The sequence below is a fragment of the Phacochoerus africanus genome, chromosome 8 (assembly GCF_016906955.1).
Source record: "Phacochoerus africanus isolate WHEZ1 chromosome 8, ROS_Pafr_v1, whole genome shotgun sequence".
NCBI lineage: Eukaryota > Metazoa > Chordata > Mammalia > Artiodactyla > Suidae > Phacochoerus > Phacochoerus africanus.
Genome location: NC_062551.1, coordinates 4473675 through 4488378, shown reverse-complemented (window position 1 = coordinate 4488378; position 14704 = coordinate 4473675). Strand labels below are relative to the sequence as shown.

Below are 14704 nucleotides of genomic sequence, written 5' to 3'. Positions count from 1 at the left end.
TCGGGGGAAAAAGTTTTAAGGCAGCTTCAAAAAGAAAATAGGACAAAATAAATGAGGACAATGGAGAAAAACACGGATAACAAATAACCCCAGGAGTGCTAATAAGCACATGGGCCCTGAGCACCACAGCAGCCAAAGAGGAGGAACCACGACGCTCTGCTTAGGACTTCTGCCGGGGCTCTAGTCCAGATCCTGTGTTTTCCCATTATTTGCAACCCCTCACTTCTGGGGTATTTCCCCCATTAGCACTTCAATTCCCCATAAATCTCACCTATTTTTCAGGCAAAAGCTGAAAAATTACTACTTTCTACTGTGAAATTAATACCCAAGAACAAACGAATTTTCATATAGGTTACATACCTCCCACCTTTTGTAACATTGTGCTCTAAAGGTACTCAAACCACACCTTTTCAGACTGTGAAATATTTTCTGCCAATTCTATGAAAAGAACTTAGGTTTTCACTGTCGAATTTATTTTACCTAAAGCCTCAACTTAAAAGATTTTTTAGGAGTTCCCATCGTGGCTCAGCGGAAACATGCCTGACTAGTATCCATGAGGATGCAGGTTCGATCCTGGCCTTGCTCAGGGCTAAGGCTCTGGCACTGCTATGGCTGTGGCATAGGCCAGTAGCTATAGCTCCGCTTTGACCCCTAGTCTGGGAAACTCCACATGCTGTAGGTGCGGCCCTAAAAAGACCAAAAAAAAAAAGAAAAAAAAAGATTTTTTTAACTTGCCGAATATGTTATAAAATCAGATTATCTCTTTACTGGAGATGACATGAGAGGACAGTCTTTTAAGGTAAAGCTGCTGCCAAAGACAACTGTTATTTGAGTTTTGCACATAAGCATGGACACCTTTCCAAATACCTGGATGGTAGGACAAATGATAATTCTTCACAATGAAGAACAGAGTGGCAAAAAAAAAAACCAGGCAGGCGCTGGCTGAGCCTGCACAGATCACACCAAAAACATCAATGAGCCAGCGAGTGGGAAGACACAGCAATGAGACAGGCCTTCCACTGCTGCTTGTTTCTAAAAAGAAAACATTCAGGATACGCCGTTAGCCCCCCTTTCAAGACACATATGCCAGAAAGTTAAACACATCCTTCCGCCAGAAACTGCAACCCGAGAGCAACGAGGAATCTGTGGTTTCTGGAACTATTCGTGTATGTGTCTATACAGAGGAAAACCCTGATAAAGAAAGGCAAGGGGTTAGAATGTGTGAGCAATCTCTGACGTTTAATAATTAGACATTTATTATTAAAATAACAAGTGACCCTTCAGGGCCAACCTCTGGAACTGGAGACCAAGGCGGGTATAACAGTGTTCTCCAGATAGAAATACTGGATGTTATTTCCATAGCAACATGATGAACAATGAGAATGCCAATCATATAAAGAAAGAAATTAAAAACAAAGCCCAGAATAGAAAGTCAGAAGAAAAGCAACAGGGACACTAACAACCACTGCAACCTATGTCACAGCGAGCCGTGTGCAGTGACCCCGAACTTTTGGTCCCACTTGACATTTGCAGCCACGAGCTATCACAGAATGCCATTACATGAACCACAGACCTGACTTAACTGTAGTATTACAGGTCGAAGAAGAGAAAGCTAATCACCACGATAAAAGCGCTCATGTTCTAGGAAATGAAATCACAGTTAAAAGATTTAAACGGGTCTCTTCGCAAATTAAAAAATAATAAACAACAGTAAAACCTCTGCTGCGGCATGCTAGGGAATCTATGTGACACACCTGAGCTACACGTAACACAAATATCCGTGAGCCATGCTCGTGAGCAAATCTTAGCCCTAATAAATTGGGTTAGATCAGCTTTAATTAAACCTGTTCCCAAATAATCCACACACAGGTAAAGACGAGGAACCTAAAATGAGCCTGGGGAGAGGTGGCTGATGCTCTCTTGCAATGGAGGCAGGAGCCTCACCTGCAGAGAGATGGAAAAAAGGGTAGAGGTTTTTTAAGTGTCTCAGGCAATCAGTTCTCTTCTAAATTAAAAAAAAGACAGTTTTTTAGGTGTTTGGAAAATAGGACACTGTATTATCAGGTGTTCTAGTTTGACTGATTCATTAGCTCCTACAGGTTTACGAAGGGCCGACCAAGTGTCAGGCGGTGCGGGGCTTGCAAAGGAAGCACACGGGTTGGTAGCAGATGAGGGCCGCAGCCCTCCGGGTGTGACCCCACAAACAGGCCGCCGACCCCAACCCAAACAGCCAAGTCAAGCCCAGGCAAGGACAATGGCAAAGGGAGGCACGGCCACAATGCCAGGACACTGGGCGGCCAGAGGAGGTGACAGCAGCTGGCTCTGATGGGGTCGCGCCTGACAGGGCTGGAAGTGTGGAAATGAGGAGGGAGCAGCGGGCATCCAGCGCTGGACCAGCCAGTCATCGGGACAGACATGGCTGCAGGGGCTGACAGAGCGGGGCCGGCCCTCAGGCAGGCGCGGACCTGAGCAGCCTGAGCGTGGACAGGTGAAAGTGCAGGTGCTCTCTCGCAGGGGGAGTGAGCCGTGCAGAGCTAAGGCTGGGCCCCGGGCAGCCCAGCAACTGCCCCCTCTCTGACACGTTTCCCTGGTCTCCAGAGCCAGGCACTGCTTGGGGGTCCCAGCAGAGCTGCAAGCAAAACTCAAGAGGAACCTCCGCCTCCTGGAGACCCTTCCTGGAGAGGCAGGAATACACAATACAGAAAACATAAGGCCTGTAGCTAGAGCTAAAGACTGCATCCTGAAAGGAGAAACAAGAATGAGAATGTGACAAGTCCGGGGAGGGCTGAAATTCAGACGGAGAGCTGCAGAAGATTCCAGAAGGGGGCTTTGTTTTGTGTATTGTTTTGGCTTTCTGGCTGCACTGGCAGCATGCGGAAATTCCCGGGCCATGGATCGAACCTGCGCCACATCAGAAACTAAAGCCACAGCAGTGACAACGCCATTAACCATTAACCAGCCGAGCAGCCAGGGAACTCCCTGGAAGCGGACTTTTGAGTGAGGAGCTGAAGGAGGCACGATGCTGGCCAAGCCTGGGGGGAGCAGTGCAGGCAGCGGGGAGATCCTGAGGTGAGGACAGGCCTGGTCTGTGTAAGGAAGAGCAGAGAGGCTGGAGGAGGGAGGAGAGGGGAAGTCAGCAGCGAGGCCAGAGGGGACTGGGGAGGTGGGCCGGGGAGGCCAGCGGTCACAGAGGGGCCTGAGCCCTCCTCCTGCGTGGGCAGGGGGAGTGTGACCAGCACTGAGGAGCCTCAGTGGCTGGTGGCTCCAGCTTGCGGCGGCGGGGGGGCTCTGTAAAGACGGTGGCCTGGCCCAGGGTGAGGCCGGGGAGGCAATGCAGGCGGTCACCCTGTGGGTGGGAGGGCCAGGACCCCCACCAAGGCCTCCTGCCCAGGCGCGGCCGGTGTCTGCCCCTGAGTGGGGTGGAGAAGGCTGCAGGAGGGGCTGGTGTGGCTAACATGAGCATGGCCTGAGTGCTGACCAAGACGGGCTGGGAGGGTATAGCTCAGGGCAGGAGGGAACAGGTCACGACGCTCAATTCAGTGAAAAAGCGGCCAGAATGAAGGGTGGGCACTGGTGTAGTCATTATAAGGTCACTGACCCTCTTACCAACGGGCCACACTTGTGCAGGCAGCCTGTACTGGTCTCCACACCCCAGGGCTGCAAAGAGACACCCCCAGGCAGAAACGTCCCACGGTGAGGGGGAGGGTCGAGGGGGCTGTGAAGGACAGGGACGAGGAGACCCTCCCTTTTTCGTCTGGATCTGGCTGACCTGCTTATGTTCTTTAAAGATGAACTAAAATCTGCGTTTAAAGACCTCTGGCTCATAAAAACTATGGCAACAGATACTGAGATTTCTATGGTTTCCCAATTCCAGAAAGAGATGGTTTCAAAATATAAATTTGCATTGAGGAAATCAAAACCACCGGGGAGGCAGAGGCTGGTTAAGTGATGGCACAGCCACTGGGGGCCCCTGGGGTCGCAGGACCCGCCCCTGGCCTGTTTTAAAGATACAGGTCCCCCTGAGTCCTCCCCGGGGCTTTGAAGGCAGCCCTGCACCGCACCAGCACAGACGCCCCTGGCTCTCGCTACTCAGCGCAGAGCGGACAGCATGGTCCCAGACAGGCTCGCCGGCCAGTGGCAACAGGTAAGCGACAACAGGTGTAAGATGAGCAAAGAGCACATAACACAGACACACACGTAAAGAAAACCACTCCTCATGACAGGTGTTCTAACTTTTCCCTTTCTTCTTCCCTTCTGAATAATTCGGCAGAGGACAAGAAGCAAGCCTTGGTGGGAGAAGAATCGGCGGCGCGTGGGGTGACCGAGTTGGTGGGGGAGAGGCACTCGGGGAGGGGTGACAGAGCCCGCGTGAGGGGCCAGCAGAGACAAAGGCAAACTGCTCTGATCAGGCCTGTTGTGGATAACGGGAGGCAGCTTTCTCACTGTCAGAGAAAGAAGTCCCAAGCATGAAAGGGGAAAAACTGGACTAAACCATGCAGGACCAGAATGAAAGTGGAAATACTGGTGTGAACCAGGGGTGTCCGATATATAGTCAGCTGTGGAGAAACACACTCGCACACACACATACACGTTACTTCCTAGCTCTGTCCATTGAAAGGACACGGGGGCCTTTGCGATGCCCCAAGAGAAGGGAGCGCTCCTGGTGCCCAGAACCGGTTTTCTAAATACTCTTCTCCATTAAGAGACACCTGGCTCCCTGAAGACAGAGCGAGTTCCTGGAGGAGCAGGTAAGAAGAGGGGACTCTGGAACACCTTCCTGTGCCAGAAAGGAAGGAAGGAGGCACTCAGACGGATGAGGTTGTGTCAAAGGAACACAGAGAAAAACTGGGACAATCCGAGCACCAAAATAAATAACCAAATTACCAGATCCTAACCCACTGAAGACAACAGGAAAAACAGGGTCCACAATGGCATACATACACAAGAAAAACTCAAGTTATCCACACGGCCTCAGAATGCCTCCCAACCAAATCCTGATTTACAAAAGGGAAGAGGGTAAGGCTATAATGGAGAAGCTGCATCAGGTTAACCAGCGATGGGACCAACGGGTCCAGGAGCACCAGGCAAATGCACCGCAAGAGCCCAGCATCACCTGTGGGGTGCCTGGCACAGGCCCACACCTGAATCAGATCACAAGGAAACATCAGGACCCAAACTGGGGAACACTTTTCACACTGACTGGCCTAGAATTTCCCTAAGTACCAAGGTAATGAAAGCCAAGGAACGGCTGAGATCTGGCTCCGTATTGGAGGCGACTCCAGTGACAGGACCACTAACTGCAACTCAGCATCCTGAACTGGATCCCTTCGCTGTAAGGACGTCACTGGAACAACCAATTGGCAGGACTGAATGAGGCCAGCCTGTGATTAGGTAGCAATGGGGCATGAAGACAACTTCCCGACTCTGAGGGCTGTGCTGTGATTACATAAGAAGGTCCTTGCTGGCAGGAAATGCCCACTCAAGCATCTGGGGACAATGGCATCAGGTCTGCAGCTTACTTTCAAATGGTGCAGAGAAAAAAATGGGTTTGCACTGTTTCTTGGACCCTTTCTGGCAGGTTGAAATGGTTTCCAAAATATGCAAAAAAAAAAAAGGTCCTGTATGTAGTCTCAGTTGCTTTGACTGCTCTCAGAGGGCAGGAATATGAAACTGAAAATTCTACTGGAGGAGTGGGGGCAATTTTCAGCCTCTTCTAGGAGACTCAGTCTGCACAGACCGCAGTGTGTGTAGTGAGTTCCCAGACCTTGTCAAACAGATTTACACCAATCAACTGTCACACAGGATGACATCCAAACATCCCAACAGATGAACTGAGAGCGGCAAAGTAAAGATGCACGTTATTTCTCACTCCAAGGAATTGAGAAAATCAACGGCTGCTAAAATGCACCCAGTATCTAATTACTTTATAAAAAATCAAATAACATTTTATCAAAAATTGAGACATGCAGTATAAAATAAAATCCTGTTTGAGAATTCAACCCAATGAGGAGCTCCCGTTGTGGCTCAGTGGTTAATGAACTGGACTAGTATCAATGAGGACGTGGGTTCGATCCCTGGCCTCGCTCAGTAGGTTAAGGATCCGGCATTGACATGAGTTAGGGGGTGGGTCACAGACGCAGCTCGGATCCTGAGCTGCTGTGGCTGTGGCGTAGGCCGGCAACTGTGGCTGTGATTTGAGCCCTAGCCTGGGAACTTCCTTACGCCATGGGTGCGGCCCTAAAATGACCAAAAAAAAAAAAAAAATTCAACTCAATGAGTAGTCTCAGAGGGTGCTAGTGAATATAAAAAACTTACTACCTTCCTGAATGGTAATTTGCAAATATGCAGACATAAAAAACTTGTAGTCTAATAAGTTCAGTAATAATAATAACTAACGCTTACTGAGCATTTATTGTGTGGCAGGCGTTATTCTAAGTAATGTCACGTAGTAACTCAGTCCTCACAACGACCTGTTCCTACTTCCATTTTCAGTGAGAAGACTGAGGCCCAGGGTGGCTCAGCCCCTTGCCTGGAGCCACACAGCCAGTCAGTGGAAGAGCTGGGCTGGGAACTTGGGGACTCTGGCTCCAGAGGCCACATTCCTAACAGGCAGGCTACCCGGCTTTCCTAAAACTCTCCCCTAGAAATTCATTCCATAGAAGTAGTAGCACACGGGTTAACGCCAAGGATTTCAACAGGGAATTAGAGACTCTCTAAAGCCAGCAGGACTTACACACACTGAGGTCCATGGAATGACTGGCCAGCAGGGACCTGCTGTACTACACAGAGACCTCGACCCAAGATTCTGTGATCATCTATGTGGGAAAAGAATCTGAAAGAGAATGGATGTGTATACATGTATGAATCAATCACTTTGTTACACAGCAGAAAATATCACGACCTTGTAAATCAACTAGATTTCAAAAGCCTTTTTTCAAATGGTAATAAATAAATAAATAAAATGCAACCAGGAGGCTCACTAAATAATTACGGTTCACCCATACTACGGAATATGCAGTACAGCAACTTCAAATCATGCTCCTCTGGAAGGCTGAATAATGGCCCCAAAAGATATCCACATTCTTCTTTTCTTGGCTTCTGTCATTTCAGAGCCCCACCTGAGGCATACGGAGGTTCCCAGGTCAGGGGCTGAATCAGAGCTATAGCCGCCGGCCGACACCACAGCCACAGCGACACGGGATCCGAGTCACTTCTGTGACCTACACCACAGCTCACAGCAACGCCGGGTCCTTAGCCTGGGGAGCAAGGCCAGGAATCGAACCTGCATCCTCATGGATGCCAGTCAGATTCCTTTCCACTGAGCCACGACGGGAACTCCAAGTTGTCCACATTTTTATTCCCAAAACCTGTAAATGCTACTATTTGGCTACTATCTGCAGGGGTAACTAAACTAAGGCTACCAAGATGGGGAGTGCAACCTGGATTATCCCGATGGATCCAATGTAAGTAGAGGAGTCTTTATAAGAGGGAGGCAGGAGGTCCGAGTGGGTAGCAGGGGATGTGATGACGGAAGCATGAGGCTGAGGTGATACAAGAAAGGGTCAAGAGCCAAAGGGTGCAGGTGCCTCTGGATGCTGTGAAAAGGAAGCAAATAGATTCTCCCCTGGAACTTTCAGAAGGAATGAAGTTGACACATTGATTTTAGCCCAGGGAGACTCATTTCAGACTACTGACCTCCAGAATGCAAGAGAACTAATGCATGCGGTTTTAAGCCACTTAATTTGTAGAAATTTGTTACAGCAACAGCAAACTAAAATATTACCCAAAGAATATGGCAGAATGAAAATTCTAATGAAATTTTAAGGAAAACAGTTCATATATAGTGTGATTCCAAGTTCTGATTTTTATTTTATTTTTTGTTGTTGTTGTTGTTGTTGTTGTTGTCAAGTTCTGATTTTTAAACATTTACATATACACATGGGAACAAAGAACATGAAATGTCCACCAAAATGGTATCAGTGATTCTACCTTTCAATGTTGTGATTACGGATAGTTTTTAAAAATTCTATTCATTTACCCTTTTACAAAGAGCATGTTACACTTTTAAATTAGATAAAATACATTAATTACTTTAATAAACTTTTTAAAAATAAGTTTTACAGAAAAACAAATTTTCTGATACAATGGTGGCACAAAGAGTCAAACTATGTTCAAATTTACTTTTATTGGTATATACAGCAGAGCTTAAAAGGGATCTATTTTCTAGGAACTGTTTTCAAAAATCGCTCTGTGTCTACATGCTACCTCAAGGCTAAGCTTTTAGCTAGTTCACTCTGAACAGGCTTGTCATCTGTAGCATCACTTACTCACAAGGCCTCGTCAGGGCTGTTACTGGATCCGCTAAGTGTTTATTGGATTTAATTTCTATAAATTCTTTATGTAGAAAACCCGGTTATCTTTCCATAGAAAAGTACACCCTGAAGATAGTATTTACAAAATGGGTTTTTCATAAATAAGTATAGTAATGCCTCTAATACAGATGCAATCAAAAAATTTGACATTAAATACTAAATATAAAATTAACAGCTCAGATAATACAATGCCAGGAATAAGATTCAATAAGACCCCTGTATAAACGGGAGACAGCAGAGGAGGTGGACCCCTTGGGCAAAGCCACCGGTCCAATGACAGCTAACGTTCCTTGCAGCTCTGAGACACTCCCCCTTTGCATTAAATGAGTATCACCGGATATAACTAAAGTGCATCTGAAATTATTTCTTGGCAAATAATTTTTTTTTTGTCTTTTTGCCTTTTCTAGGGCCGCTCCCGTGGTATACGGAGGTTCCCAGGCAAGGGGTCTAACCAGAGCCGTAGCCACCGGGCTACTCCAGAGCCACAGCAACGCGGGATCCGAGCCGCGTCTGCAACCTACACCACAGCTCACAGCAACGCTGGATCCTTAACCCACTGAGCAAGGCCAGGGATGGAACCCGCCACCTCATGGTACTTAGTTGGATTCGTTAACCACTGCGCAACAACGGGAACTGCCCTTTGCAAATAATTAAAGAACATGATTCAGGCGAGAGGCAATGACTTGCATCACCTGATGGTCATCTAATTACACAGATGTGCCTTAACAACCCTTTACTGAAACAGATCCAGAAAATAACAAATTGTGTTGAGGCCACGAAAGGACACCATTCAATTCAATTAAAATTTGGCTGCAGAAGTACCACTTTCGTAACTAACTGCATACTTGGCTGTATTACCATTGTTTAATAGGCTAACATTCAAGAGCTGCCAGACCACACTGTCTTAAAATAAAGGTGTATCTTAAGCCTGACTGAACCCTTCATTCTGGCACATTCTGTCCATTAGCACATTTTTTTTGTTTTTCTTTTGTCTTGGCCACCCCTGCGGCATATGGAGTTCCTGTGGCCAGGGATCAGATCTGAGCCACAGTTTTGACGTACGCCGCAGCTGCGGCAACACCAGACCCTTTAGCCACTGTGCCAGGCTGGATCCAAACTGCATCCTAGCGCTATGGAGATGCCACCAATCTCATTGTGCCCCAGCGGGAACTCCAAGTAGTAGGTTTTGCAGGGGAAAAAAAACACCAGAAATTCAGCACCAAGGGTCAAGAAACTTTACACTGTTTTCTCCTGCCTCTGCTTTTCACAGATGCTGCTCCAGGCTCGTTCTCTTTACCCTTCGGCCATCCAGTACTGACTGGCCAGCCACGTATGAGGCTGGTTCTTCCCTCACTTTACACTCATTTTGCTAAGCACACAGGCACTGTTAAGGTGAATAAACCTAGTTAACAGATGTCTGCAGCATGTCAAACCTGATTAGGCCACGGGGAGGAGGAAGTCCGCTTCCGTCTCTTTCACGACCCCCTCTAACCTGCCTCACGCCAAACACGGAGACCAAGGTTTAGGCCCCTGTTCTTAATACTCCAAGACACCAAGGGCTGGAGTTACCAAGTTTTCCCCATTAAATATACCCCGTATCTTCACTCTCTCCTGGGGTAAAGAGGCAGATGCAAATGCCCACCCCAATCCCACTTACAGCACTACACTAGGAGCCACGTGCAGTTTGCCCAGGCCCACAGCATCTAATTACCTGTGGCACTTACTGTGACTGCCACAGAAAGGACAGCGGCAGCGGGCGAGACAAAAACTATCTCCCATCAGACTGATAGAAAATGAGATCAAAGAACATGCAGGCGGAAAGGATGTGCTAAAAAGCTCTTGACTCCTCCAAGAGAACCTGCTGGAGCCCGCTGGATGTGCCCAAGGCTCTCCAAGTACTAAACTAGAACTTCTCTTTTCATAAACACAAGCAACTCTCGATGATAAGGGATACCCAGGGAGTGCAATGGATACACCTTACAGTCACAAGTCCCGGCTGGCTGCCGACGCCACCGCCACTTCCAACAAAGAGGTCAACAGCATCGGGCCTGGGAACACAAAATTTTATTTCCAGAAAGTACGGTGCATGATGGATAATCAAAATGTATTACATCCCTACACCAGGTTACCGGGCCATAAAAAGGAAAAAAGTATTGGAAAAAGGTATAAATTAGGAGTTTGGGGTTAACAAATACACACTACTACATATAAAAGAGATAACCAAGGTCCTACTGTATAGCACAAGGAGCTACATTCGGTATCTTGGAATAAACTGTAATGGAAAAGAATCTGAAAAAAACCCACATATGCACGTGTATACCTGAATCACTTCGCTGTATACCTGAAACACAATGTAAATTAAGTATACTTCAATTTTAAAAAAAGGGATGAAGTATTAATACACGAACTTTGAAAACGGTATATGAGGAGTTCCCGTCGTGGCTCTGGTTAACGAATCCGACTAGGAACCATGAGGTTGCAGGTTCGATCCCTGGCCTTGCTCAGTGGGTTAAGGATCCGGCGTTGCCATGAGCTGTGACCTACACGGTCGCAGACGCAGCTCAGATCCGGTGTTGCTGTGGCTGTGGCGTAGGCCGGCGGCTACAGCTCCAATTCGACCCCTAGCCTGGGAACATCCATATGCCAAGGGAGCGGCCCAAGAAAATGGCAAAAAGGCAAAAAAAAAAAAAGAAAGAAAAAAAAGTATATGAAATAAAAGAAGCCAGACACAACAGCCACACATGATTCTGCCTGAATATACGAAACATTCAGAAAAGACAAATAAGGAAACGGAAGGTAGAGCGGTGGTTGCTTAGAGCTGGGATTAGAAATAGGTAGTGATGGCAAATGGGCACCAGGGATGGAGGATGACTGAAGGGTTCTAAAACTGGGCTGTCATGATTGCACCACTCTGCAAATTTACTAGAACAACAAAAGCCAAATACTGATTAAACACATTTAAAACAGGTGAACTTCATGCTCTGTAAATGTGACCTTAACAAAGCTCTCACATTAAAAAGTATATATATAAAATGAGTGTCGCAGATTAAAAAGGTGGGAAGAACCACTGTTCTCCACACCCCTCCCTTGTGCACCTAGGCAACCTCGGACCCTGAAGTGTGAGCGCTCCTCGCCAGCACCGTTTAAGACTAAAGGGCCATAGGAAACGTCAGAGTTCAACTCGGAGATGTTAAACCACTCTCTCTCACTTGGAAGTGTCCTTCAGAGTCTAAAGTAACTGTAAATATTTAGTGTAATTTGCAAATTAAATTCAATAGGTGACTAGGCCAAAAGTCGCGGGGGGCTCTCAGCAAAAAACGTCAAGGGGCAAAGACCTTAATGGCAATATGTAGACTGGATAACCGTCTCGGGCAGCACACTCAGGACCGGGCAAGGCAGGATGTGAAGACTCTACAGGTGCGAACGGCGTGCTGGTCCTGAGCGTAAACCAGAGTCCCACCGGCCCCACTTGTTCTGGAGCTTCTTGCCTCGCGTTTGTGAAAATCAGTGGAGCAGGGTAGGGTGTACAGACGGAGACCGGGCGGAGAACCCAGGCCACTTACGACCTGCCAGCAGCTCCCCTCTGGGGACAGACCGAGAACTGCCGTCTGTTCGGGGGCTGAGGGCCAGAGCCAGGCACACGGTTTCACTCTGGCAAAGCTCATTTCAGATGAAGAAAATGGTGAGACGGAGCAAGCCACCAGGGCGAACACGGAGGGGCCAGGCGGGGACACCGGCCGGGACCAGCGGCGGGGACCGCGCGGCTCCTGCGGGCTCGCACGCGGTGCCCCGGCGCGTTCTGCCGCCCGGCCTCACTCCGCCCCGCACCGCCCCGTACCGCCTCCCTGTCCGCGCCCGGAGGCTCCAGGGCCGCAGGAGGCCCCGCCGCCGCCCGCCGCCCCCGCCTGCGTAGACCCCGGCCCTCGGGCCTCCAGCGCGGCGTGCACGCCGGAGCGCGCCGGCGGCCCCGTGGGTCGGGAGGAGCGGCGGCTCCGGAGAGCGAGCCGCCTGACGTACCTGCGGCCGCCTCAGGCTCGGGTCCGTCGGGCCCGAGATAACGGCGCCTCCGCGGTGAACACGCCTCGAGTCTCCATTCGGGGCTGTTTACTCCCAACGCTCGCGAGACTGCGCGATCGGGGCGGGGAGACGGACGGCCCGGAGCGCGGGCTCTGCCGGCTGTGCGTGCCCTGCGTGCGCGCTCAGGACGCGGAGGGCCGCGGGGCTCGGGCCGGGAGGACGGGCGAAGATCTCGCGACATTTGCGGCCCGCAGCGGGAGCGGGGGCGGGAGGGCCCTAGTCGGAAGCGTTCCGTGTGGTATGCGCTGGCCTTTAGGATAAGTGCTCAGGGGACCTGCATGGGCCGCGACAGCGGCTGCGCCGGGCCTACGAAGGACAGTCCTGGCGGAACGGCCAGCAAGCTCGTACACGGGGCCTTTAGGTGTCCGGATGGAGAGCCGGGGTCGCGAGGTGCGCCCTCTGCAAACCTCTACCCGTTTTACCCGCGCAGCAGCAGGGACGCTGGCAGGTGAAGTGCTTGCTCCGGGCTTGAGGATTCGAGTCCTCCCCCGACTCCCATTCTGACCGGCGAGACCCGCTGGCCCAAGTCCCGTCCGCTCCACTCCTAACCCCTCCCGCTCCTGGACCATCGACGCCAAGCGGGCCTTGAAGAAGCAAGGATCAGTGTGTTACACGCTCAGAGACGTGTGCCTCCCCCGGAATGTTTGGGTGATGGAGATACTAGTGATCACGGTTTTCTAAAGTCGAGGGGGTCCACAGGGGGCGCAAGTGGGGGACTGAAAACCTGTCCTGTAATGCTGATGACGTTGCAATGCTTTATCATGTAACGCTGATGGCAATGGATGTGCTCTATAGTGAGATAAAACTGTTGCTTGTCTGAACTTCTCCCTGCACCGTGATGATGCTGCATGACCCTTCTGTGACAAGAAACCACAGCACCGCATCTCCCTTTAACCATACTGAACCAAACTGATTTCATATCGGGGATAAATAACAGAATCACCGACGAGGCAAGCTGTAACTTGGCTCTTTGTACCTCACCTTCCTCACTCATTAAAGACATAGGAATGCTTATCTCATAGGATGAGGGTTAAAGGACACATATGCATACAGAGCTGGATACACACACGTAATAAATGGCGGTGCTTATACAAGACCAACCCACATCAGGGTAAGTTCTCCCCCTTCTGAGACTGCATCAATGTGCCCAAGCTGCAGAGAACTCTCTTGCATTTGTAAATACTCAAAGTTACTTCCTGCTGCCACCAAATAAAGTCCTAGATCTTAAACATAACCGTGTTCTCATCTGGGGTCAGTTGGTCTTGGTGAGGGTTATTTTATAAGCCCTTGAAGTCACTGGGCCATTAAACACACAGCCCAACTGTTAGGAGCAGAGGAAGCCTAGTGAATTGCAAACATCCTTATCCAGTGATAGTGACGTCCAAAGCAGGAAAGAACTGAATGCTGCCAACTGCTGAGACCTCTGGAAACTGCAGGGGGCTGGAGCAGGGCAGAGAGGTGGCCTGGAAATCTACCAAGAAAGGCTGAGAGCCCCAGGATCCTGGTCTACTGGTTTTCCACTGGGTTCTAGTAACTTCCTAAGCTCACACTTCACATGTATAAAAAAGCATTCAAAACTCCACAGGAATGTCTTTTTTTTTTTGTCTTTTGTCTTTTTGTTGTTGTTGTTGTTGCTATTTCTTGGGCCGCTCCCGCGGCATATGGAGGTTCCCAGGCTAGGGGTTGAATCGGAGCTGTAGCCACCGGCCTACGCCAGAGCCACAGCAACACAGGATCCGAGCCGCGTCTGCAACCTACACCACAGCTCACGGCAACGCCGGATCGTTAACCCACTGAGCAAGGGCAGGGACCGAACCCGCAACCTCATGGTTCCTAGTTGGATTCGTTAACCACTGCGCCACGACGGGAACTCCAGGAATGTAATTCTTTATTCAACTGAACGCTAGTTTTAAGAGTAACAGCCCAAGCCAGAGCCGGTTTCGGAGGGCACACATGTCAAGACTGAGGATACCACTTAACACTCTGGTTCCCAAATGAGACAAGATTTTAAATAACTGAGGTTATTAAATAAGATATTAAATAACTGTCTCTACCTAGCTGTCTCCCTTTTTCCCCCCAATCCTTCTTTTTCTTTTTTTTGGGGGGGGGGGAGCGGCACACCCAGGGCAAATGGAAGTACCCAAGCTAAGGGCTGAATTGGAGCTGCAGCTGTCAGCCTACGCCAGAGCCACAGAGATGCCAGATCCTTAATCCAATGAGCAGAGCCAGGGATCGAACCCCTGTCCTCATGGATA

General features: G+C 49.4%; 1 protein-coding gene across 2 annotated transcripts in view; it reads right to left on the bottom strand.

Annotated features, from left to right (window-relative positions):
* MBTPS1 (membrane bound transcription factor peptidase, site 1) overlaps positions 1-12538 on the bottom strand; it is a 54282-nt gene extending 41744 nt beyond the window's left edge. For both annotated transcript variants that reach the window (XM_047793078.1, XM_047793079.1), the window contains exon 1: positions 12390-12538. The gene's annotated coding sequence lies outside the window, so the exon portion shown is untranslated. The remainder of the gene's footprint in view (positions 1-12389) is intronic.
* Positions 12539-14704: the final 2166 nt, after the last annotated feature.